Source organism: Leguminivora glycinivorella, chromosome 19 (assembly GCF_023078275.1).
Source record: "Leguminivora glycinivorella isolate SPB_JAAS2020 chromosome 19, LegGlyc_1.1, whole genome shotgun sequence".
Classification (NCBI taxonomy): Eukaryota; Metazoa; Arthropoda; class Insecta; order Lepidoptera; family Tortricidae; genus Leguminivora; species Leguminivora glycinivorella.
Window position 1 is genome coordinate 1,207,937 of NC_062989.1, and position 27,938 is coordinate 1,235,874.

The following is a 27,938-nucleotide window of genomic DNA, read 5'->3' on the forward strand; positions in this document are numbered from 1 at the left end:
GCCGAATGCCATTTAGTAGAATAATCAAACTATAGCTGTCACTTTAGAATCTAGAATCTTGGTTCGGTTTAGTTCGCTTCTGTGCAAATTATTCGAACTATTATTGGACAATTTTCATTTAGCAAAGTAATATTTTCGTTTAGGCCACGTTTAAGTCGAATAACGTTTCACATTTGATACATCGTTCAAACATTTTCGAATAAAAGGACAATATTGTTGACTGTAGAAGCAAATAAATTAGGAATTTCTTACAGGGTATCCCTTTGAAATTTTCACATTTTATATTGGAATTGTTTCATAAAAGTGACAGTGAGATGGATTTACTCTCTTCTCACTCTCACTTTCGTAAAAAAAGTTTCGTTTTTAGGATTCTGTACCTCAAAAAGGAAAAACGGAAACCTTATAGGATCACTCGTGTGTCTGTCTGTCTGTCTGTCACAGCCAATTTTCTCCAAAACTACTGAACCGATTAACTTGAAATTTGTGACTCAAAAAAAACGGACATGTAATTTATATATAAAGAAAATTTAATTATGGGGGCCACTTTTGGGAGGTAAAATTGAAAATCAAAAATCAAAGTTTTTTGAACTATGTTGTGTTATAATATCAAATGAAAGAGCTTTTTATAACTATCTATAAAAAAAAATGTGTCAAGTAATTTAAGAAAATAGGCGAAAAATGACCACTAATGAAATTATCCAATCAAACTCAAATAACATGATCAAAGTGTAAGATTTTAAGAAAAGTAATCATATAAGGTCTGTATAGTTAAATTGTGACACATATACATACGGGTTTTTTAATTTCTTCTCATAAAATTAATTTACCTATCCATACTATAAAAAGGTGACTTGGTCAGTAAAATGGTGACTTTTAGGGAAACGAAATGTGACTTGTGAGTCCAGGGCCCTGGCAACACTGCTTCCTTTCATTTTCCTTTTCGGCCCATGCGCTGAATGGTGGCTTGGTGGCGTCGCTTGCACCGGCACCGGTGTATTTTCTTTGGTGATGTGAGCAATTAGTAAAGCAAGGGAAATTTCTCGTATTTGGCGTCAACATTCAGTGATCAGGTAAGTCAAGATGATATTTTTGGCTACCACGAATGTTATTTTAAGTATCTATATAGTGTGCTCTGTTATGATTTCTGCGTAATGAGTAATCAATGATATATTATGGTGCCTTCATTTAAGTTGTAATGAATAACATTAAGGTGGAAATACATTATTACACGCCACATGACGCGAATCAAATTGCAGTTTTTTGCTATTCACATGTACATCCGACGCGTCACCTTGCTCCTGTGTCGCGTGTGCACGTTTAATACATGGCGGTCATGGCGTCGCGTGTTAATAATGTGTTTTCGACTATATTAACGGGTTTTTTCGGTTTTAGTGTGTGATACATGACAATAACCTCTAACAATACAATAGTGTGGGTCTACACAGCGAGGCACGTCCCTTATTTTCTGTGTAGCGGCATGTATAGCGTCGTTGAGTTTGCTGAAGAATGGCTGACACCCGGGAAGCAGCGATGTCTGTGGCCGCCCCAAAAATTGATGACCAAGTTTGCAGCCAAGTAAGTTCAGCAGAGTCTGGATTTTCGTGGCACTTTTGAGCGGTCACTCTGTATCTGTGCTAACAAAATTACTTTTAGATGTTTGTGTTATTGAGATATCTTGTCACAACTTACAAAAAAAAAACTAGTATTAAGGCATATTATTACAAGAGATTACTTCAGGTGAAAAATCAAATAAACATACCTACTGTTTATAGTGATGATGATTATGAGGCTTATACTGGTGAAAAAAATAGGACTTATCGGAAGCAAGTAACTTCTTCGGTGCAATCTACACCTGTTAGCTCAAAATCCCAAGAGCAACACTCTAGACCGGTGTATACAGAACTGAACAAAAGTGATGATGATACAGATCTGAGCAAACGTGAAGATTTCAAGGAAAGCTCTGCAAAGACTACAGACAGTGAAATGTCACAGCTTCTGCAAAGTCCAAGTGAGTATGTTTTACTACCTACACCTAACATAAGTTAAAAATAAATATTTTATGGCATGTATTAGGATGATCAGTCTTGATGATGATATCATTTTCATAGATTATCATTATTTTTAAACTTGTGAGTTTCTGCATCAAGTATGCATCATGACTAGTAATACAGTTCTTTTAAACGTTTACGAGTCAGTCTGCAGTTTCATTCTGTTTAAGACTTGATAAGAATATGGTCTTTTAAGGATAAGTAGGTTAATACTAGTATTTATGACTACTTAATTATGATCACCTAATTTAAAAATCTTTTTATTTTCAGGTGGCCTGGATAACCTAGACTTTACAATAACACCATTTTTTATAAATGAGAAGCCAAATTCACAAGCCTTAGGTGAGAGGAGTTAAACTCTTAGTGTCATTCATAACTGTTAGAAGTTACATCTGCATTTTTACCTTACTACCCAGTTGTATATTTGCATACCTAAAGTAAATATTTGCTAACATTATATTATTATATTGATTTCAGATGTCATAGCTAAGCAGAATGAGATATTAAATAGGGTGCGATCATCTTCTGTCTCGATGGAACATTCACTGCCAGGGGAAAGAACATTGCCATGTGAGGACAGCAAGGATTTGATTGATACTGAAAAGTGGATAAATGCCGAGAACAGAAAACTTTTGGTATGTCATCTATTATTATTAGTTATTACATTGTCATATGTGACCATCCATGGCTAGAGGGTCCTTATGGCAAGGCCATGTGTAATTAGTATAATGCAATTTGTATTTTGCTCATACTGGTTTGAGGTATTTTTAACCCCCGACGCAAAAACGACGGGGTGTTATAAGTTTGACGTGTCTGTCTGTGTGTGTGTCTGTCTGTGGCATCGCAGCTCCCGAACGGATGAACCTCCAATTTAGATTAATTTTGCTTGCCCCAACTGACCCCAGCTGTCTCATTATTTAATAAAATTTACGGAAATTACGTAGCTAATTGCATATGTATTTACATCTTTTATAGACGCAGTGCGGTTGAACCAGGTTGCAACCAACGCTACTGATGCTGTGATACAAGAAATAATTCAGATGAATATGGCTACATAGTTCTTCCAATATATACACCTTCTTGTTGACACTTCTCACAAGCGCGCAAGGAATTGTGGGATTTGATACATTTTATAAATGCCCTAGCTGGTGCATGAGAGACTTTAAAAAGGGTCAAGTAGCCTATTACCACCTGTTATCACCAAATTGTTACCAGTGTACTTATTATATTGTGTTGTACTCTTTCTTTAATACGTATGTCATTTTACACTGGTGTACACATTTTTAAACTTAATTATAGTCATAAAACTGATACAGACCTATTTATTTTAACATCTTACGCTAATTGGTTGTACACTCACGGACTTTAATTGTTGAGCCATTTAGAGGCCATTATAACTTTGTTATTTCATAGTTAAGCTATGTCGTATCCAGTATAAAATGAGCTAGAAATGGATCCACAATTAAAGTCCGTGACTGTACCCATTTTCTGAAATTCCTTATCACTTTTAGAATTGTACCGACCTAATGTTCATACAACTTGTATGAGAATTAGGTCGGTACAATTCTAAATTAAGGTGCGACATAGGGTCTCCGAAGGAATCGCTTGAGGGTGCCTGTGTACGTTAGGGTCTCTCAGGGTGCCTGTCCACTGGAGTGGAGCGAGGCAGCGGAGCGGTGAGCGAGGTAAAAATCCACCAATTGAATATCATAAAATCTCCGCTCCTGATATTCTATTGGTAGATTTTTACCTCGCTCACAGCTCCGCTGCCTCGCTCCGCTCCAGTGGACAGGCACCCTGAGAGACCCTAACGTAGGCCCTCCGACAGAGATGTTTATAAGGCCCTACGTTGATAATCAAGTGATGGCCCTTCAGCTATTACCATTCCGTAGGGCCTCCGAAGTTACTACCTGAAAGGCCCTATGTATGCAAAAGAAACTAAGGGCCAACAGCTGTAACTATTAGGTAGGGCCTTCGTCGGATATGTTTCAAAGGCCCTACGAGGAAAATCGAGTGAGGGCCCTACGTAGGATCTTCAACGTGGGCCCAACTTGTTTAAGAGTTGAATAAATAACGTTTAGCCAACGGTAGGGCCTCTTCTATAAATACGCAGTTGGCCCGACGTAGTTGGCCCCTTGTTGATTCTACCGTTGGTCCTTCTATTCCTAGGGGTGACACGCCGGACGGTTGGCCAACCTAAAGGTGGACAAAGGCCCAACAAACAGCCAACTCAAAATGCTACTAGGGTCCAACTTTACTAAATCCCTAATACCTTATTAAGATCCTAAGTTTATAAGTCATCGTAAGTCTCGCTCTAATACAGCTACGGACATAGCTAGACTATTCTAGACCGCCATTGCCAGTGGTTAAATATAATATTGAGTTCGGAGAACCCACTCGAGATCTCTGTACAAGTACATATTTGCTGCTCTGCTGCTCGTAGCAAATCTTAGTAGATTCACTACCAGCAGCGAGCAGTAGTCTGCTCGCAGTATACCTACTATGAGCGTAGCGCTACGAAAACCTTGACAGTGAATTCGTTAACCCTTAAGACAGATTTGGTCTCTTTCACGCTTTTTTTTTGTTTTTTTCAACCGTCAGCATCATCAGTATGGTGATCATCATGAAATCAAGGCAATTTTTTGATGTTGGCAGAAAATATCTACAGATAGATTCCCAGATTCCTAAATTCCATACAAGTTGACCAAAAGACTCCATCCGCAGCACCCGTATGTCACCACCACAACACCCGGAGGTCAATCTAGTCCAGTATAATGTTTACTGATAAAAAGAAAACCAATTTGTTCCACCGCCCGCCACAAAGGAGCTATCTAACGATAAATTATCGAAATTATTGCATTAAAAATTCCATCTAGCAGTCAAAGCGAGCCATTATGGCCGCCTTTTTTCCTGCCCAGCTCCAAAAAGTCATAAATCCCTTGAAAAAGACAGGTGATAGGCTTATCTGGTGTGGGACATAATGTGGGTAGCTTTTTCTCTCCGCTGTCATATATTTAGGTATTGCATTAGCGCTTGTAATAGTTGGCTGGAATACTGTAGGTTATGGGCTCGAGGGTGGGAAGTTTTTGGTAAACGGTGGAGATTTTTGTAAATTGAAAACTGGTTAGCAGGAGTTTATGTGGAATTATAAATTGTGAAGGTGGCTCTTGACTTAAGAATGTGTTTAGGATATAATCTTATTTTGATATACAATACTATTGAAGTCTGTTGCGGTGATTGGGGCTTCCGACATTAAGGCCAGTTGCATTAACCACATTTGACAGACACATCATCGTGACGCAGCAGACGTCTATGGAACTTCCCATACAATAAAATTTTACGAACGTAACACACGTAGATAGTTTTTAACCCCCGACGCAAAAACGACGGGGTGTTATAAGTTTGACGAGTCTGTCTGTCTGTCTGCCTGTCTGTCTGTCTGTCTGTCTGTCTGTCTCTTTGTCTGTCTGTCTGTGTGTCTGTCTGTGGCATCGTAGCTTCCGAACGGTTGAACCGTTTAGATTTAGTTTTTTGTTTGAAAGCTGAGTTAGTCGGGAGTGTTCTTAGCCATGTTTCATGAAAATCGGTCCACTATGTCGCGGTCGGGGGTTTTTTCAAAATTTTAATTTTTATGTCACACTTTTCACACGTATAGTTTCGAAGTTTGAGCTAGACAACGCGCATTATATGTATCTATAGTGGCATCAAACTCAAACTTCAGACCGACTTATAAATCGGACAGAGTATACCATAAGCCTTAAAATATCCGTCGTAGTATTTTCTGTATGATGGTCTAGTCAACTTTACGCTACTTAAGAGTATGAAATAGTACATTACGATACAAGTGCGTGAAAAAGGAAGTTCGTAACGAGTGGCGATAAATTTAAAAAACGACCGAAGGGAGTGTTTTAAATCGACACGATTTACGAGTTTCCTTTTTGCACGTGTATCGTACGACGTTTTTCAGTAAGTACAGATGGCCCTCCGAAGTTTCGACCTGGCATACTCGTATAATGAACCACTTCTCGCCCTAGTGCGTAAAATAAACACCATCTGTACTAAAATAGTACATTACGATACAAGTGCGTAAAAAAAGAAGTACACGACCGAAGGGAGTGTTTTAAATCGACACGAGTTAAGAATTTCCTTTTCGCACGTATATCGTACAACGTTTTTCAGTACAGATGGCCATCCGAAGTTTCGACCTGGCACATAATGAACCACTTCTTGCACTAGTGCGTAAAAAAAACACCATCTGTACTGAAAATGTATATATGATACTTATAAGCGTCTGCATGTAATTATGAAAGTTGCCCAAGGAATACCAATACAGATAAGTTTAATTCGCACGCGCCAGCCATTTTTCGTCTCACTTTAATTCGCTAAGAGCCTCATACCCGATACTGGCTAGAAGCCAAGCTCTTATTTGATTGCCAAATTATCTGCTTAATCCATAAGCTGGCTTTATCGATTCCTAGCTGCATAAGGAATGGGACTATTTTTATAGTTATATTACGCTGTTATGTTTAATTACAAGTAGGCCGTGTGGTGACGGGTTAAGAATTTCACCACCCCCTTTCCTCCTGTGGGTGTCGAAGAAGGCGACTGTGGGATATGGGTTAAATTGTGGCGTAGGCGAGAGGCTGGCAAACTGTCACTGCAATGTCACAGTTTCGTTTTCTATCGACCCCTTATTTGCCAGGTGGCACTGAAACTTGATTAGTTTCATGTGCTCTGCCTACCCCTTCATGGGATACAGGCGTGATTGTATGTATGTATGTCTACAAGTAGGCCTTCGTTACAGATTATTAATAAGTTTCTAACGTAACAGATCCTTTACTTGCCCGCGAATCGACAAATATATACGCTCACTCACAAGAATAATAGATACATGCCATGCGACTACACAGGCGGGGCGTGGTCCAAACCCCACGGCGACTTGTTACCTCGAGGCAACTGATAGCGAGTAGATACTTAACGCGCGACCGCGAGTGAGTGACGTATTAGGCCTGCCTTCGTTGCCTAAAGGATCCAGAATATATTTATTCCGGATGAAAAGAACCTTATTTCATTTAACGCATAATAATTATTTAGACATAGAAAGGCACAAATGTGCTTGTAAGTATTTGCGACCACAATCAGCACCGATGGCATGGTCGCGCGATAAACATCGGACCGTCCCTATCGAACTTACAAATAGTGCGATAGGGACGGCCTGATGTTTTATCATTTATCGCGCGACCATGCTTGCCTGCCTGGATCAAGAAATCTAAAAATGGATCCGGAAGTCTTGGAGCAGATATATCTTTATAAAGACGAAAGAAAAAAAATGTGTTGGTCTCTTAAAGAGTTATTGAAAGGATCTTAGTATCTCCATTAGATCTTAAGCGGAGACTTGTCATGTGTTGTCACATAGATGCATATCGCCAATCCCCACTTAGGTACGATGGTCACACGTGGTCCTTTATTGAGTTAGTTAACACTTTCGAAACCGGGCTCTACGCGGGGCTACGACATTTTCGCTACATACGGGTTTCCCCATGTAATCGGCTACGCTTCTACGAGCGGTGTGCCCGACAGTCGGGTTCTTGGTAGCGAATACACTGACGGTTTGCTACATTGGAACAAAGGTTTCACAGAAATGAAGACAGATCGCCTGAGGTAAACGATCATTCATTTGACTGATGAACTACTTACTAATTATTAAATAGACATAAACGTTTACTGATTGTAATTTTTCACAAACATTGTACAGGTATATGTCGCTAAATAACACGGTCGAATCACCAAAAACCGTAACTCTTGGTACGTCACTGTAGCTATAAGCAACATCCCATATATCCACATATTAGTATATATTAATACATTGGCATAATCCCATCGCATTGGTCGTAATATTCGCCTCTGAAAAGCGACCGATAAGACTCCTGGCTCGCTGCCAGATACACTAGGATGAAACCGGACTTTGCTTGCTGGAAAAACGAAGTTTTTGCTACATAGCGGTAAATAAATAGATAACAAAGAGAAGAAGCATGTAAAAGAATCTTGTTAAACAGAAATATGTAGTTCACAGGTACTATCAGCTGCAAAAGTGCATGGCAAATGTATCAATGAATTCATTCATAATTTGCCGACATTTTGCGACACGGGGTTACTACTATGTCTTTAATTCGTAGTAATGCTGGTTCGAGTCTTCACGTTTCTAGCCCTTCTTGGCAATGTATCTCACAATTTCTGTTTTTAATAAGCACCCAGCATTTTAATGTTATTTATTATACCTAAACATATATGCACTGTGTATATGCTATCAAGTCATGTCCCTCTATAAAATTTACGTAGCCGAATGAACAAACGTCTGCGAAACGCTCACGATATCTCTTTTATAGCTATCTATCTCTATCGCTCTTGCGTATTAACTGTCGAGCCCTACATTTCTGAGGCGTTTCGTTTCGCAGAGATGCCATTCGGCTACGGGGCGAGGTATAAAAAGAAATTCCGTTCAAAAATCACAACGGCAATTTTTAACTCATCGAAGTTCCTAACCTTGTTGAATAAATTGATTGCCCCAATGAGCGCACAAACGACTAGAAAAAACTCGCCACGGAAGTCCGAACTCATTACACACTCCGATCAAAATAACACCAAAGAAAAGAAATGTATTTGAATAATTTAATTTCTCCACCCTCCACCCAATACTCCCGATACGCCCCTGACTCCGGGCGAACTTTTCATTTCATTTTCCAAACTTTTAATCTCAAAGTGCCCGTGAAAGAAAAATGAAAGCGTTAAGAAAATCGCCAACGCCACCTATTATCAACTCCTGAAACTCACGCAATTTTCGCACCTATCCGATCTTCCATTGACTTCACCCAACCAGAATTGAACTTTAGCTTGCATGTATTACGTTTCAAAAAGGCTTGTTGATAGGTTGGTTACTTGTGACTTTTTTTACAAGATGGATTGTTACAGAAGAGTCATAAAAAGTAAGATATTAATGTATCGTGGGAGGCATTAGACGCTTCTGGATCGATTCGTATGCATAAAAAATGTTAATGGCTGTAAGGAGAGTAGGTTCGGACGGAGTTGGTGATTTATGTGAGGAGTTGGCAACTATCCGGTGTCTCAGGTATGCTTTATGGATTCGCGAGGTTTTGTGACCGATAGGCGCGAGTTTTGAGGGGACCACGGATTACCAGTTCGTCGTACCGTACAATATCACCGTAATATCAGTTGCATTACAAGCTTTTATTTACTTTTACCTGTCCTGTTGTCTGTCTGTAATCAATCTTGCAAGTTAAATTTGACCTACTTCCCGGTTTCCGATTGAGCAGAAATTTTGCACACGTGTAAACCACGTGACAATGCAGTTATGGTATCATGGAGCTGATCTGATGATGGAGCTAAAAGGTGGCCATAGGAACTCTCTCTGTATGTGGCCTGGGGTCCGCTTTGACAACTAATCCCAAGATTTGGCGTAGGCACTAGTTTTTACGAAAGCGACTGCCATCTGACCTTCCAACCCGAAGGGTACCTAAACTAGACCTTATTGGAATTAGTCCGGTTTCCTCACGATGTTCTCCTTCACCGATAAACTTCTCCAGACAGGTATTTTATATTTAAGATAATGCATTATTCCAATTAAAAAGCGTTAAAATAGTATTTTATACAATCGTGATATAATACAAAGCTTTTCAGTCGAGTACCATATTTAGGCCACGTAGCTTGCTGAGTGGCCTAATAGTACGGTACGAGAGTGAAAAGCTTAATTATGGCACTGGTCCCACGGCGAGCTAGCAAACTATGAGCTATCGGCTATTTGTGCGACAAAAGATAGTCGCTCCCGTGTAAATAAAAGTGACAGATGTATTATAGCTGAGCTATTGACTATTTTATAGTTCATCGCTCAGCTATAATACATCTCTTTCTTTTGTTTACACGGCAATGACTATCTTTTGTCGCATAAATAGCCGATAGCTCATCGCTTTACTAGCTAGTGGTGGGACCAGTGCCTATATCACTATTGTATACAATACTTTTTCTATGAGTCATCATCTTCATCATCAATGGACGAAAAATATCATCATTCAAGTTAAAATTAATGTTAATGGCGTCGTTCACCGTTGTATCAACATCGAATTACTTGGCAACCAATTGTTTGTAATAACCGTCTGTGATTGGTCGATAACGCGATAGATAAAAAAAAATGTGTTTCAGATGCAGAAAAATTTGCCAGGTATCGCAAATTAGTATAGAACTTGTATGAAGTTCTATTTTTGAATTTTTTTCAGTTAACTAAAGTGAAGTGTAATGAAATATTATAGTTGACTAAAGTGTCAAAGACTATCCAACACTGAAAAGTCAGCACTTATAGTTTATTCTATGGTGTCCTAATTGAGAGATTAAAGTCGACGAGTAGAAAATATTACTTTTCGATTAACCGTCCAATTTAAACCGAAATTAATACTTAATGCCGCCCAATCGGGTATTTTACGATAAGAAATCTAAATTTTATTACACCCGCCGATGTTCTTGCCGGGACTCGAACGGGGGGCCGTAATGGTCACAGACGTCGTTAATACAACGTAAATGAGCTTTCCGATTCTGTGGTGAGATGTTTGATCCGATTGGACAGATATTTGGTGATTTTTAACCCCCGACACAAAAACGACGGTCTAACTGTCTGTCTGTCTTTCTCTCTGTCTGTCTGTTTGTCTGTCTGTCTGTGTGTGTCTGTCTGTGGCACCGTAGCTCCCGAACGGATGAACCTATTTAGATTTAGTTTTTTTTGTCTGAAAGCTGAGTTAGTCGGTAGTGTTCTTAGCCATGTTACATGAAAATCGGTGTACTATGTCGCGGTCTGGGGTTTTTTCAAAATTTTAATTTTGTGGTTAGGTTATTACACAATAATTTTTAAACTTTGAGATTTAATCGCGCATAATCACATTTTGAAGTTTCGAGTACGGCGTCCCCGTAGCTTCGGAGAAGACTTATAATATAACACTTAGGTATATATTTGCAATATTTTGCGATATATTGATTACTTGGTGACGGGTGACCCCGTGTGGTGACGGGTTAAGAATTTCACCACCCTCTTTCTTCCCGTGGGTGTCGTAGAAGTCGACTGTGGGATATGGGTTAAAATGTGGCGTAGGCGAGAGGCTGGCAACACGTCACTGCAATGTCACAATTTGGATTTCTTTCAACCCCTTTTTGCCAAGAGTGACACTGAAACTTAGTAGTTCATGTGCTCTGCCTACCCCTTTATGGGATACAGGCGTGATTATTGATTGATATTCCAGGTAACCCTGTAGCTTCGCAGTCATATCAGACCTACTTTGAATCCAATCGCTATCACACCTCTTCTTTTAAATTGGAAACAGTAGATGAGAGCTTTGTACTAAAAACAATTAAATCACTGAAATCCTCTGCTCTGGGCGATGACGGTATTTCATTAGATATGCTGCTTTTAACTCTTCCTCATTCACTGGGTACAATCACTGCAATAATAAATAAATCCATAATAACATCAGTCTTCCCTGATGCCTGGAGAGTAGCGTTAGTAACACCCCTTCCTAAAAAAAGTACCGTCAGTACTTTAAAAGATCTCAGACCTATAAGCATTCTTCCTTGCATCTCTAAAATAATCGAACGGCTTGTATATGCACAGCTATCCGATTTTCTTGAAAAACATCAAATCCTCCCTATTTTGCAATCTGGGTTTCGTAAATCGCGTAGTACGGCAACAGCACTTCTTGATGTAGTAGACAATATATTATCTGCAGAAGATATGGGCAGAGGAACCATAATGTCACTTCTCGATTTCTCCCGTGCCTTTGATGCAATTAATACAAAGTTATTGTTATCTAAAATGAAATATTATGGCTTTGAACCAGACACAATTCAATGGTTTTCAAGTTACCTTAATGACCGAATGCAAATTGTTAAACTTCAAGATAGTAGTGGTACAGTTTTGAAGTCTAAACCATCTATTTTATCTAGAGGAGTGCCGCAAGGATCGATCCTAGGCCCGCTATTATTCATTTTATACACAGCAGATGTTTGTAACGTAATAAAACATAGTAACTTCCACATATATGCTGATGATATACAAATATACGTCCCGTGTGATCTAAATAATATTTCTCAAGCAGTTGCGAAAATCAATGAAGATCTGAACAATATAGCAAATTGGTCATCTTCTAATTCCTTAGTGCTAAACCCCAGCAAATCCAAAGTTATGTTGTTTGGTTCTAAAAACCAAATTAAAGTAATAGATAACCATAAACCAATAATCTCTATCTCGGGTGAAGAAATAGATCGTGTCTCTGAATCGCGCAACTTAGGTCTCATAATGGATGAGTCTCTTCGTTTTGAAAGTCACATAGCAGATATTGCCAGAAACTCGTTTTATAGACTAAAAGTCCTGTATAGAATTCGTGATTTTCTTAGCGTTGATCTTCGTATCAAACTTTGTGATACTCTTATACTTTCAAGATTTGATTACGCGGATGTAGTATATGGTCCACGGTTATTAGCAAGAACAGATCGCATTATACAAAGAGTCCAAAATGCATGTGCACGTTACTGTTTTAAAGTTCCCCCACGAGCGCATATCACCCCTTATTTAAATTCATCAGGTATTCTCAAAATGGCATACAGACGAGAACTGCACCTATCTTCCTTGTTGTTCAACGTATTAAAGTCTTCTAAACCTGAGTACCTTTTTGAAAAACTCATTTGGCGCTCAAACACTTTAAAAAATTTTGGTCTCAGATCAATCAGCAACAAATTAGCAGCTTCACATCACTCCACGACCGCTTTTCGAGGTAGTTTTAAATATCAGGCATCTAAGTGCTGGAATAATATTCCTCCTCCATTACAGACTTTGAACCATCTTAATACTTTTAAAATTAGACTAAAAAGACATCTTTTTCAAATTCAAATTAACCTACCTCTTGGCATTAGAGTAATACCTTCCTATCTCTGATAATAGCCCAGCCAAAGTATATAGCATAATTAAATAAATAAATAAAATAAATAAATAAATATTGGGGACACCTTACACAAATCAACTTAGCCCCAAACTAAGCAAAGCTTGTACTATGGGTGCTAAGCGACGATATACATACTTAAATAGATAAATACATACATAGATAAATACGTACATACATAGAAAACACCAATGACTCAGGAACAAATATCTGTGCTCATCACACAAATAAATGCCCTTACCGGGATTCGAACCCAGGACCGCGGCTTAGCAGGCAGGGTCACTATCGACTGAGCCAGACCGGCCGTCTTAATATTAATATTGTACGCATACAACAGTTGCCTTTTGTTTATAAACGTTGAATATGTATAATGTATACTTGTATACACATATAGGCTACTTGCTTCTTAGTGAAATCGGCTTCTTTGTAAGAACTGTCAAGGCGAATTTGAACAACTTGCTAATATGGAGTTTGTATGATGTCGAATTGCGTGACGTCACGGTCAACTCAGTTACTTTATATATTTCTACGTGACTTATTAAATAGAAATTGGATTTAAAAATAACTTCTGTCCATGTTTTTTTCTTATAATTATCTGATGCTTTATTTTGTGCATGGTATAAAATATTTTGTTTTGACTACAGTTCCCTATTATAGCGCTTTTATACGCGCAATCATACGCAATAGGTTCACACGCGCGCCCACACAAACACACACGCACACACACACACACACACACACACACACACACACACACACACACACACACACACACACACACACACACACACACACACACACACACACACACACACACACACACAAACTAGTTTAGGTTAATTAGTTTAGGTTTAGTGAAGTACTTAGGGTCCGACTGAAAACCAGCGTTGCAGTAAAAAAATACTGCAACATTATGCTGAGTCGCGCCCCTTTTTAACCGACTTCAAAAAAGGAGGAGGTTCTCAATTCGACTGAATGTTTTTTTTTTTTTTTTTTTTTTTTTTTTTTTTGTATGTATGTTATTCGATATCTCCGAGAATCGTGGACCGATTTTCAAATTTTTTTTTTGATCGAACCGGTATAACCCCGAGATGGTCCCATTGGCACCAAGTCAGGGTCTGATGATGGGATCCTGGAGAAATCGAGGGAACTCTTCAAATGTTATAGGCACATGTAATGTTTTTAGTCTATTTTTCAAAGGTACACCAGTATTTACGTCTGATGGTAATAATTTTATGTGGCTGAGCTGATGATGGAAGGTCAACTCCTCAATGGTTAGGAGTTAAAGGATAATTCTTTCACTACTGTACATGTATTCGGACTGATACATATAATATCACTAGGAACCACTAAAAATCAACTGAGCTGATGATGGAAGGTCAACTCCTCAATGGTTAGGAGTTAAAGGATAATTCTTTCACTACTGTACATGTATTCGGACTGATACATATAATATCACTAGGAACCACTAAAAATCAACAAATAAATAAACTTTTTAACAAAAAATAAAACCGCCTTCAAAAAAAATAAGCGCGTTACAAAACACGGAGAAACTAAAAAGCCAAAAATAATAAACCTTTCAATTCAGATTTCTTATCGTATTGCAATAAGCTAAACATCCAAATTATAAACAAATCAATTATTTTTGGAGTCGGTACCAGCCTGTGTATGGTTGGGTGGGGCAAACAGGCAATAGCAAGGCGACGAACAGGTCTGGTACCGACTACAAAAATAATTGATTTGTTTATAATTTGGATGTTTAGCTTATTGCAATACGATAAGAAATCTGAATTGAAAGGTTTATTATTTTTGGCTTTTTAGTTTCTCCGTGTTTTGTAACGCGCTTATTTTTTTTGAAGGCGGTTTTATTTTTTGTTAAAAAGTTTTTAATATCCATGTTTGACCTAATTATTTTAATTTTAACATTGTAACATTGTGAAATTTGTGATATTAAATAAAGCCATTCTATGTCTATGTCTATGTCTATGTCTATTATATATGTAAGGATGTACTTATATATTGATTACTAACGGTCTATTTCACAGATGTCATATATACCATAGATCAAGCAAACGTATCTACTTAGCGTGTCAAATGAACTCAGTGAAATCCACTGAGTTGTCCGTCTTTAATCGCAGCTTGCAGCTTTCGGGCGTCAATTTTTGTAAGTTGAAGTCAATCAAAACATAAAAAATGCCTCGTTACGTGATATTCAATTGCAACAACACAAAAATTATGAACAATCAAGAGCCTGAGACATATTTAAAATTACAGGCAAGAAACAACTTCAGTACAAAATTTGACACCCTCGGCCCCTATACAAATAGATGAACTTGTTTCTTCTATCTAAATATAGTTCTGTGGTCTATTTGATTTACTAACGGTCTGACTAGTAGGTCCGAAGTAAAGATTATATTCCAAAATGAAAAATAAACTGGTTATTGCAATTGGTGTTAACAATAACGCATTGATTATATGAATACTGGTTTAATTTTACTCGTGATATGATCACGGTGATGGAAAGTGGGTAATACTTTGTAGTATACCTAAGGAAAGTTTGCATTCAGTCTATTTAAAGACTAATTTGAAAAGCTCTTACAAAGCCTAGGTATATAATCTTAATACTTATAAGTATTTTGCGAATTATTTCACAAGTAAGAACATGCTTACTACCTACTAGAGATGGGCCGAATATGGACTTTGCCGAATACGAATATTCGGCCGAACATTCGGTTCAGCTCTTACCGAACCGAACATTCGGCCGAATATTCGGTTACGCCTTATTTTTAAGGGGATTCATGAAACTACTAAATGATTGATAATCGTTACTACGACTATGTTTTTATGATTTAGTGGATAACTAAAACTTAATTAAAACAACTCTGAATTCTTCTCAACTCTTGAAATACGGTTTTTTACTTTTTTTAAAACAATTGTATTTATATTTTTACGCCTAGGTTTCTCTTTCTTTAGCAGTTCCTTAAAAAGCTACTAAAAAGGGAGCTTATTATCCACTGGAATACGTAAGATCTTCATTAGTTATTTACTTCGTTTATTCGGTAAATATTCGGCAATGCAACCAAATAATTCGGCCGAATACAAACAATTAAAAACTTGCTGAATATGCCGAATACCGAATATTTACCGAATATTCGGCCCATCTCTACTACCTACCGATTACTCGTATTTTAAAACGTATTGTCAACATGTGACGATTCAATTTAAAAAGTAATTTAGTATCATGTACAATTTGTTTTGTTGACTTGTTCATCATATCGTGTTCTATTTCTACAAAAATCAAGCATCGACACCCGCACGAAACGCAACACACAGCGCCATCTCCCGCCGAGTAGCGGACTCACTCAACACCGGGTAAAACTAATTCGCCACCGTTATCGCACTTATACCACATAATCATCATGTTTTACTGCACCTCAGATGCACGCGAGAAATGACAAAACAAAGGGTAGGTATTTTTTTAAATATTTAGTCCGTCAGACACGTCGGGGGGATAAATCAGCGAGATCTTTGGTCCGATCACGGTTTTGGACGTGAAAAAAGTGGAGCAAGCGTGTGGCGAAATTAGTGTGAGATAGGGTTCTATTTTTTTTTAATGGAGCACTAATGTCTGCAGATGTTTTTAAAGATTTTTTTATGCAGGTCAGTCGGAGTGTACGAGTACAGTCATCATCAGTTGCGCCACACGCCTCTATTGCCGAAAGACATCGACAGCTCCAATTTATCTGATGGCGACTGTACCTACCTAGATATAGATAAATAGTTTTTAATATTTATTTTTAACAAGCAGAAACGTCTGCTAACGATTCTAAACATTTTTATATTAAAGGAAAAAATGGACGTCACCCCAAGACGTGTGTACATAAGGAAAGGCATGGAAAGATTTGCGATGTCCGGCGTGGCTTCCGTAGCTCAATTGGTTAAGAGCCTTGCACGGATTGCAAATGATGCGGGTTCAAGTCCCGCCGGAAGCGTAAATTTTTCCATTTTTTCCTTTATTATAAAAAGTTTTTAATATTTTGTATGTAAAAGCATTAGATACAAATCCCTGTGTGATAGTGCATGCCTGTATTTCGACCACTTTCTTGTTTGCCTAAGTAATGTTAGGTGATTGCTGACTGCGTCATATTGTTGACATTTTAAACACTACGTGTATGTGTAATTGTGTATGTATAAATGAAAAGACAATATTATATAAGTTTAGTTATCGTGTTAATTTTGAATGATATTTTATAAAAAAATATTTTAGGTAGGAGAAGTAAGCTTAGAAATCTTAGGCTGATGTAGTTTTCAACTCGTTATTCTATGTAAGTTGTGTTTCGATAACATAAGGAAAATATAATGCTTAAGTAGGTATTAATTAAAATATTTCCCAACCAGACAGCGCACCCCCAAAATCTGGATGCACGTAATCTTCGCCAACCTCGGTCACGTAAGCAAAACATTTAAAAAAAAACGTTTAAAAATCCACCACCGATCGCGATACCGCGCACGCGGGCTGAATAAATTCTTTTATTATATCACAAATATAGAATAAAGGGGGTATTTTTAATTGTGATCGTCAGGAACGGAACGACGTATAAGTACGGAGCGCATACAGGGTGGATGAGAACAGCGTGAGCACTTTCATCGTATCGTTACTTTGTTTAATAGTTTACATTTGACAACTATTTCAATTTATAAAACACAGACTTCATAGGACGGTGTAAAGGCTGCATAACGTTACATTTTAACCTCCTTATTACCTACTGCCACTCCTCGGACACTGGCGATCAAATGTGTGAAAGAGGCGCGTTCCTAGCACACAGTCTAAGCTCGTATAGGTGAACGCGTACTATGGTTTTTGAGTGAAATATGACAGGTACAGTACTCTATATTATACTGTGCCACTGCGGTACATATTATACCTGCCTGCATGTAGTCCATAAAGATTAAAGATTTGTCTCAACAAAGAGAATATAAAATACTAGTTTTTGGGTTATTACGGCAATTCCAATTAAATTAAATGACTCTTCTTCTAATTAACTAAAACTGTTCTTAAGCTTCACGCTCAAACCGTGACGCTTTATTAATTTTAAATCGTAAGTTGACATTCATAAATGACACTTTCACCAGAAAATCTGTACATATAATTAAAAAAAATCCTCTTTAAAATCTCTGTCTCTGCCCCATCAACTTACATAGTTATGCAGAAAGCTGTAATCCTGAATACTTGCCGAATCACCCGCAAATTTTTACAGAATGACATTTAATTATTCACATAGACCTACCGGCGTATCATGCTTCAAATTTTATCACTCATCCACGTGGATAAGACATCTGTCACTCTCACAATGACATACTTGCCAAAACGTGACGGATACTTTATCAATTCAATTCAATTCAATGATTTATTCATAAAATTTACATTTTATACGTCAACAGGTATTATTTTACACTTCAAATAGGTACAAATATGTTATTCAATTAATATGCTTGATTATTACAATTTAGGTATAAATACTATTTACATAAAGAATTCCTCAATAGAGTACAGTGCATCTCCACTCAGTCTTGTTTTCATTTGTCGCACAAATGACGCAAAACTGGGATTCCAATTTTATCATTTATCCACGTGGATAAATGATAAAATTGGAAGCATAATACGCCGGCTAGACTCGAAATATGATATATACACTTGGCCTCGGCCCGTGTACTTCATTACGCCAGTGCCCTGGATACTGAGAAATTTAAAAGACCCAAATAATAATAATAATAATATACTTTATTGTACACCACTTATTAAAAAGAGATTACATTAATAAAACGACACAGATATATTTCATTTCATTTCATTTCATTTATTTGTTGTAGTCATGTACAATAAAATTAAGATGTTACATAATAATAATAAGATACAAGTAAGGCCATGACACCCTGGAAGGGCATGCAGCAGAAACTTAAAATTACTTATAGACTAAAAACTAAACTTTAGGTATTATCATAACATTATCATATACACATATATATTACATAATTATCATTGTCTCTTTCGATGTAATTTTTTCTTTTTCCTAACCCATTATTTGGCCCACCCTGTATACCATTTCATTGTAACCAAGCAGGGTTATAGCGAATGTATGAATCTCGAATATTAATATGTTCCATAATCCCACCTTTTTTATTGTACTTGGAGATTTGCATTTGTTTTTATGGCGGAGGTAATTAAGACTTAGCCATGTGGAGTTAATGGTACGCTGAAATTACGATATATTGTTGCGGTAACGGGAATAGATCGCTTTTTGGCGATAAGTCTGTTGTCTGCATTAAATGTATCTTTAATGTTTACATACATTGTTTTCTGTTTTGAAGTAGTCTCCCACAGAACTTGATTTAAATAGAAGAAACAAGTTCATCTATATTAATATATGTATAGGGGCCGAGCGTGTCAAATTTTGTACTGAATTTGTTTTTTGCCTGTAATTTTATATGTCTCAGGCTCTTGAGTGTTCATAATTTTTGTGTTGTTTCAATTAAATATCACGTAACGAGGCATTTTTTATGTTTTGGTTGACTTCAACTTACAAAAATTGACGCCCGAAAGCTGCAAGACGGACAACTCAGTGGATTTTACTGAATTCAATCAATCAATCAATCAATATATTTATTCGTAATAAACTTAAAACTACACAATATGCAAAAAAACAGTATTACTAAAACTACAAACGTACAAATGATTAATAAGTTTATCGCGAAAAGGTCCCGTCTCAGCATAATGCTGAACCGGAGGTCAGCGCTGATCTTCCGACGAGACCATTTGTGAGACCACGAAATTCATTTGACATGCTAAGAAAATAAGTTTGCATGATCTATTTCCTGTCTTATAGTATTTTGTATACCTTTATTTGAAGACAGAAACTAAACTAGCTAGCAATGAAAATGGGGTATTTTTGTATTGTTACATATTTAATACAAATGTTTCTAGTTTTAACATTTGATTATTGTTGGCAAAACTTCGTCAGTTTTTTTATGAGTTAGGAGGCAAACGAGCAGAGACATCGCCTAAAAGTAAGTGACGCCCGTAACACCCGGCCTTTAAGATGGGAGTTCGCTCTTTTCCTAAAGCTTTGAAGATCATGGAAATACCGCACGCGACAGTTCATTCCACAGTTTAACTGTGCAAAGCAGCAAATTTCTGGAGAAACGCACAGTTGAAGACTGCCTACCATCTGCACGTCATTTCTTTGGTATTTTCGTGTATAAATAAGTTATTGAGAAAAAACTAAATATGTCATCTAACTATCATCCTATACATGATGAGACATTTTTTTAGGGTTCCGTAGCTCAAAAAGGAAAAACGGAACCCTTATAGGATCAGATCGTGCGTCTGTCATAGCCAATTTTCTCCAAAAATACTGAACCGATTAACTTGAAATTTGGCACACAGATGTTGTTAACCTGTGACCCAAAGACGGACAGGTAATTCAAATTAAGAAAATTTAATTATTGGGGCCACTTTTGGGTTGTAAAAATCAAAGTTTTTTGAACTATATTGTGTTACATACTATCAAATGAAAGATATCAATAATTAGTAAAAATGACTTCTGAAAATGCCTTCAAAAAAGGAAGCCCTTAAGCCCTTTTTGTGGTGTAAGGAACCCTTGGAACGCGAGTAGAACTCGCGCTTGGCCGGTTTTTAAAAGTTACATTACTATAATTATTGCTCCACAAAGGCACAAATGCTAACCTAGACACACACATCTTTTAATCATTACACCTAACACAACGCTATCTAGCAGTAACTAGTTGCATTAAAAAGCATTGCATTTTTAAGCAGCCGTCTCGCTCTAACCCCCTTCCCTCCCCCCTCAGCCCGCTGACCTGAGACGCCGCTAATCACGTTCGTATTGGTTTATTTAATAGGATACCTGACGTTTTGCTAGGATTTGGTAATATTTGGCCTAGTTTTGAAGAATTTCAAGATGGCCGAAACATTGATGATGCACACAGCAGCGCATATTATTATTTTAAACCGCGTCTAGCGACTTAAACAGCTAATTTAAAAATATCAAGACAAAATTATTTAAGGGTTAAACTTTAGTTTTTTTTTTGGCAAAAATTGTGTTGACATGTAAAACTAAGTTTTATAAAGGAATAAATGAATGAATTAATGATCTGGTCATGATATTTACATACGATAAGGAAACCGGACTAGTCCTAATAAGGACTAGTTTCCCTAGATTCCAGAGTAAATGGCAATCGCTCTTGTCAAACTTAGCGTTTGTGACAAATTGCCAATTTTTGGGGTTAAAATAAGCCTGAGGTCCCTCAAATGAGTCTTGATAAAATGCTGAGAAATAGAATGATGATGATGTAAGCATCCGTCTCGCTCTAACCCCCCACCCTTCCCCCCTCGGCCCGCTGACCTGACGCGCTAATCACTTTCGTCTTGGTTTATTTAATAGGATACCTGACGTAGATGGTTTGCTAGGAATCAGTAATATTTGGGCTAGTTTTCAGTTGTTTCAAGATGGCGGGAAAGGAAGCACAAACTAGCGACTTTTCTTTAAGCAACTTATTCAAAATGTTCCATATCAAAATAATCAAAAACTTTGACCTGGTGCCACATAGGGGTATTTCACTAAAAAAGCTGGCCAAATTTATTTATATACATTTTTATAAGTATTCAAATATGCTATTTTAATTTATTTTTAATTATTTATATCGACTAATGGCCAGCTTTTTTAGTGAAATACCCCTATGTGTGGTGAGGAAACAGGGGTAATCGCAATAAGGTAATACCTAAATTAAGAAAGTTAAAGACCATATCTATTATTACTTTTTAATAAACGAACCAACATGACTATCTCAATTTTTCATCATCTCATTGTCAAAACAAAACCAAAGACCTAAACCAATAATCATTCCCACCCAGTACCTCCATAATACAGTGGAATTTGAATAAAGATCGCTCCCAACCCTTATACCTGGATTACCAGAGATCCACAGAAAACAAAGTGCATTAGCGAGTGATTATCGGAAAGAATCAAAGTGCGTTCACCCCACTGGGTGACCCACAATGGGGTAGGGTGCCACTGTAAGCGAGCCAGGTTTAAGTAACCAAGTGGGTAGCCACGAGAGCAGTCTCGACAGAATGAATCTGGGATCAAAGTGTGTTAGCGATTGATTATCGGAAAGAATCAAAGTGCGTTCACCTCACTGGGTAACCCACAAGAGGGTTGGGTGCTACTGTTAGCGGGTCAGCTTTGAGCGTCAGTTCCTAACTTTCTACCAATTCAATCGAAAGATTGGTGTAGTAACTCCCTAACTCACAGAATAACTGCTCTCCGCTTCAGCGAGCTATCGCTGCTTTTATAATAGTTGTGAGGTCGCAGCCTGGACGTATAAGACTCGCGGCGTGGCGATCGTGGCGGCAAAAATGACTGCTTCAGTTGCCGCTAAAACAACATTTAAGTTTCATACATTTTGATCATGCCGGGCAAACTATCACTCGCCGCGCCGCCTAATTCCGAAGTGTGTCTAGTGCCGTGCAATTAAAACATACTTACTCAAATGAATTTGGTTTTCTCGACAGTCAAATCTGATTTCCGGATCCCCGCTCGTCACTCCATAAAGCACCGTCGCACGCAGTGGCGCCATACAACACGGCCCGTCGACCTGTGTACAAGCAATAATGATTAACAATTAGGGAAAGTAGGTAAAACGCCTCGATCCCTCCTCACTGCTTCTTCTTACAGATTAGATTTAGATCTAAATCTTGCTTCTTCTGCTATGCGATGGTGCTGTTATACACGATGGTGCTGTGTACATCCTATCCTCGCCGCCAGTGATAGATACGAGGATTGCGGGAGCGAGACAAATGAATCGACTGCTTGCTGTTAGCACTTACGTGTATTCGTAATAAGTTAGCGCGGCGAGTGTGTGCGCAGCACACATACATATACAGGGTGGGGCCTGTAACAAAAGCAAAAAATTAAACTGTTGGCTGTACTCCTTAAACTAACCAACATTTCTTCAGCGACTTTTAAAAATTATGAAGTCTTTAATTTTCTAATTTTTCATATAAAATAAATATTAGCTTCAATGGACGCCATTATTGTTGTCATTGACGTTGTCAGTCACACTTTAGACTTAACAGAATTCGCAGTACATTACCTCTTAGGAAAACTTTCAAGGTGATAAATAACAAAATACAAGTTATTTTTAAAAGTCGTTGAAGAAATGTTGGTCAGTGTAAGGAGTACAGCCTACAGTTTAATTTTTTGCTTTTGTTACAGACCCCACCCGGTATAACAGATAACGCCGCTGGCAGTGGCACCACACTACACGGCTCTTCGACCTGAGCTACAGGCGATAATGGTTAACAATTTCACGGCTCGGCGACTTGTTTCGATGCCATTTTTATCGGAAAGGGTTGGAGGCTGAAGTTTTTGCTGTGTGGGAACAAGCGGTGTGAGTTTTATGGTCGATTTTATGTTGATTTAGCCTGAGAATGGTAAGCATTGAAAGCTTTTCACACTTATACTTTGTGTAATTGGGTTCAGTTACATCAACACATTTACGGGAACAAAAATATCTAAGCACGACTCTAATGTTAGGAGCATAAAAATGTGTTCATATATTTTTAGTCCTATAACTTTTGTATAGGTATACTTGTAGCTAAACTAGCTTTAAAAAAACCGGAAAAAAAAATTCCGAAGTTTATGAAATTTTCTGTTTTTTCCGTTTTATTCGGGCTTAAAAAAACGAATAAATTATTAAAATTAGCATTAATTACATCACTCTCACTCTCATTATATCACCGTGTCCAGTTACTGGACAGTACGCCCTAACTGTACTTATGTTAAAAGTAAAATGATTGTAAAACCACAGTATAATAAAGAGTACTATGGTACAGTATTGCCACTCTCTCTTACCTAACATTTACCGCCTGTCAAAAACGCGAACAGTCGACCTGTCATATCTCACTCATACAAGCACAGTGCCCGTTCATCCACACGAGCTTAGATTGTCTGCTAGGAACGCGCCTCTTTCATATATTTGATCGCCAGTATCCGAGATGTGGTAAAACTATGGCTTTCAATGCCCTACAGCTACGTTTTAGACGAAAAAAATTAACACATTTTTTGAAGAAGTTGTCAAGAGGTGACGGAAATATTTTTATTTCAAGGATCTGTGTAGACCTTTTTTATTTAGAATAATTTTCTTAGGATTGATATGATATGCTATGATAAGATTCAGATCAAAAACTTTGAAAAATTCCTTCATCACCCGGAAATTTCTCAAATAATTCCTTCGGACCAAAACAAAACTCCAAATTAAACATCAATCGAAAAAAGTAAATTTCTCGCCGCTCCTCCGATACCGGCAACTATCTCGCTCAGAAATATGATTAAGAAACTTTTTTAATCAATAAGATGAACAAAAAGGCAGAGGAATAGGGATTGCAATCCGGGCCGGCGGATGCCGTATCCGACAGTCAAAATCACTGGATCCGATAAAATAAACGATACAGCTAAACGCGTTTTAGATGACGTAAAGTCAAAACTGGTAATGGAACGTATGGCCACAGAATATATAATAGTACAAGTACAGAAGGCCCACTGCTTTGATGTTCACGAAATGCCGCCTTTTTAAATGCCTACAAAATTCTAAGAAAGAAACGAGCCGCACGTGCGCAGCGTCGGAGGATACGGTTGCCTATGGTTTAAAACGCATTAATTCTCAGATGAACAGTTATTTATACTATATATTCAAGTCTTTCTTCATTTAAACATAGATAAATGTTCGATTATTACTTTTACGCGAAAGCCTAATCCTATTAAGTTTAATTATAATGTAGGTAACCAGAATTTAACTAGAGTCACTGAGATAAAAGATTTAGGTGTATATTTGGATAGTGAAGTTCAATTGGTAACTCACATTAATAAAATAACTTCTAAAGCCTATAAAATGCTTGGTTTTATTTTTAGGCAAAGTAAAGATTTTAAAAGTCCTACAACGTTATGTCTTCTTTTTAATGCGTTTGTAAGGCCGCACTTAGAATATGCATCAACAGTCTGGAATCCTCACTTTTTAGTCCATATTAGCTCAATAGAGAAAATTCAAAAAAAGTTTATCAATCGTCTGAAATATAAATTCAAAACTTCGAAACTTAGTATGGATACCCTACAAGTAAGAAGAGAGAAGAGAGATATAACGTTTTTGTACAAACTATTAAATAATTTAATTGATTCGGAATACCTAGTCAGCAAAATATCATTAAGATGTCCTAGTTCTCGAACACGGTCCACTGGCTTGTTATCCGTTCCATTTAGTACAAAAAGGTACGTGAACAATAAGTTTTTGGCACGAGTCTGTAAAACATACAATGATAAATATTCCCAAATTGATTTATTTCAGCTTAATTATAACAGATTTGTTTCTGTCATCAAACAGTTTAGATTAGAAAATAATGTTAATAATAGGTAGTGTTTTCTTTCTTTCTCCCCACTTTTAATTTTTTTTATTTTTTACTTTGATAAACCTAAACAAAATTTTGTCATGCATGTTATTAGTTGTTAATCAATCATTAACACCTGTTTGTCCTGCTAGATTGTAATATATAAGTACAGTGCACTACTGATGTACAACTTTCTAAATAGGTATAGTTTTTCAGAGCAAAGGAATTGTGTGTTAGCTTATAAGTGGAAACTGTTTTGGCTCATGATTTATTGACTATGTTTAACTTTTTGTATTATTATATGCTGTTTGTTTCCCAAATAAAGAAAATAAAAAAAAAATAAAAAGTCTATGGTTGCTAGGCGACGATATATACTTACTTATATAGAATATATACTTATAATTATATACTTACATAGAAAACACCCATAAACCGGATAGAACCATATGGAAATCTGGATCCGATATAAAAAATCATCGATATCAAAATCTGTTTTATTATTGGTTTCCGTATTGCGTGGCCGGTCCGGCTGGATCCGGATTTAATCCGGTTCGCCATCCCTACAGAGGAAGCTCTCCGTTTTTTAGCCTTATTTCTCATTACGCCCCGGCTTCCTCTTACGTCATAGTTATAATCATTTATCGTTTGATGGCCGGGCTTCGCAGCTTGGTCGGGAAATTGAAAAAGTTGATCGTCAAGTGTGGGGGCGTGTTTGGCTTTAAGATAATCGACTAATGTTTTTCATAAACGTGTTACTAAACTCAATCAGCTACCAATATTCATACATTCATGAATATAGTTATCCCGTGTGGTGACGGGTTAAGGATTTCACCACCCGTTCTTGCCATGGGTGTCGTAGAAGTCAACTGTGGGATATGGGTTAAATTGTGGCGTAGACGAGAGGCACTGCAATGTCACAATTTCGTTTTCTTTTAACCCCTTCATTGCCAAGAATGGCACTGAAACTTGAGTAGTTCCATGAGCTCTGCTTACACTCTAAAAAAAATTTGGTTGTTCCTATCAATATTTTGATAGTCGTAGTCAAGCATCTTGATTCCATACGAGCCTGATAAGATCTTAGACAAATCAAATAAGGTAATTTTGATTGCTCTTACTTTTGCAACGTAACTGAATCGATTAAGATCTTGTTCAATAATTCCATGAAAAATAATTATGCTAACTAAATTACCTTAGTAAGTTCAACTAAGGATTGAATCAACCTATGTTACATAGTTATGCCTTACAAGTTAATAATTGATTCAAGGTGTACAATGGTTAGGAATAACAAAACACCTAAGTAATTAGTTCAATCATACATTCCCTTGTTGTTTTTAGTAATCAGCTTTATTTGAATTATATAAGATCGTAATTGTAGTGATTAACTTAACGTCAACTAAGAGAAAACTGCTCTTAGTTGGTCTTCATTTTTTAGAGTGTACTCCTTTATTGAATACAGATGTGATTGTATATATGTATGTATGATTTCTAATTGATCATATTATTATTGATTTTAATAAACGCCGGCATGGTGGCAACACCTTGTATGATGAGATCCGCTCTAACGAATGGTCACTTTTGACATTGACTTCCGATGCCGTATCGACAGCTTTCACGTAGGTATAGTCAACCAATTGGAACCCTAGGCCACTCAACTACCATGTCAAAATGACAAGCAGTAAGAGATTTTTTACAATCTGATTTATAACTTCACTGTGACATAGTTCTACAGTGGCCTAGGGTTCCAATTGGTTGACTGTACCTAAACAGTATCTTTCGAGTTTAGATCTTGCTGGTAGTGTCAGTTCTTAACATACGTGTTTATTTGTAAGAAAATAGTAATTAAACATACTTATAAATTAACTACGAGTAGCTGAGGCTTGAACGGTACGTCGTGATTTTACTAAAGATTACTTACAATATAAGTATTTTTATAAATTCAACATTATTTTATAGTAGAGGAGTTGTACTATGAGCATTTGTATGGGAGGGGTTTTTATTTCATAGTACTTTTTTTTCATATAATTTTTGGCGGTTGAAAACACGCATTTTGCACGCATATATTTTACTATATTTTTAGTATGTCAAAAAGACACACACAAAGAACTAAAAAAAAACTTCGGTTCTGTGGGAATTATTATGACCCCAAACGCTATATCTCCTCTACTATTAACTAAATAATGTTGTGAAATTGTACCTTCAAATCGGTCTGAAGTTACAACAGAGTTTACTGTGTTCCCAATGACGCACGTTCGTTATCTCGGCTTACAATTCAAATTAGTACTAGGCTTGTGTAGTACATGTCCTAATAGTACAAAAGACTCGATTCTCCACTGTACTAGACCGAACGATTCCCAAATCATTCTGCTCTTTAGTACAGTTAACCAATGGGACTAGGCCACTGTAGAACTATGTCATAGTGACCTTATAAATCAGATTGTA

At 37.2% G+C, this 27,938-nt stretch overlaps 1 protein-coding gene and 1 long non-coding RNA gene across 2 annotated transcripts in view; both read left to right on the forward strand.

Annotated features, from left to right (window-relative positions):
- The window catches only part of LOC125236632 (nucleoporin 88), a 316,860-nt gene that overhangs the window by 176,573 nt on the left and 112,349 nt on the right, over positions 1-27,938 (forward strand). The window lies entirely within an intron of this gene.
- On the forward strand, positions 568-1,577 carry LOC125236636. The gene is made up of 2 exons (XR_007178223.1): positions 568-1,070; positions 1,393-1,577. It is a non-coding gene; the product is annotated as an uncharacterized LOC125236636 (long non-coding RNA).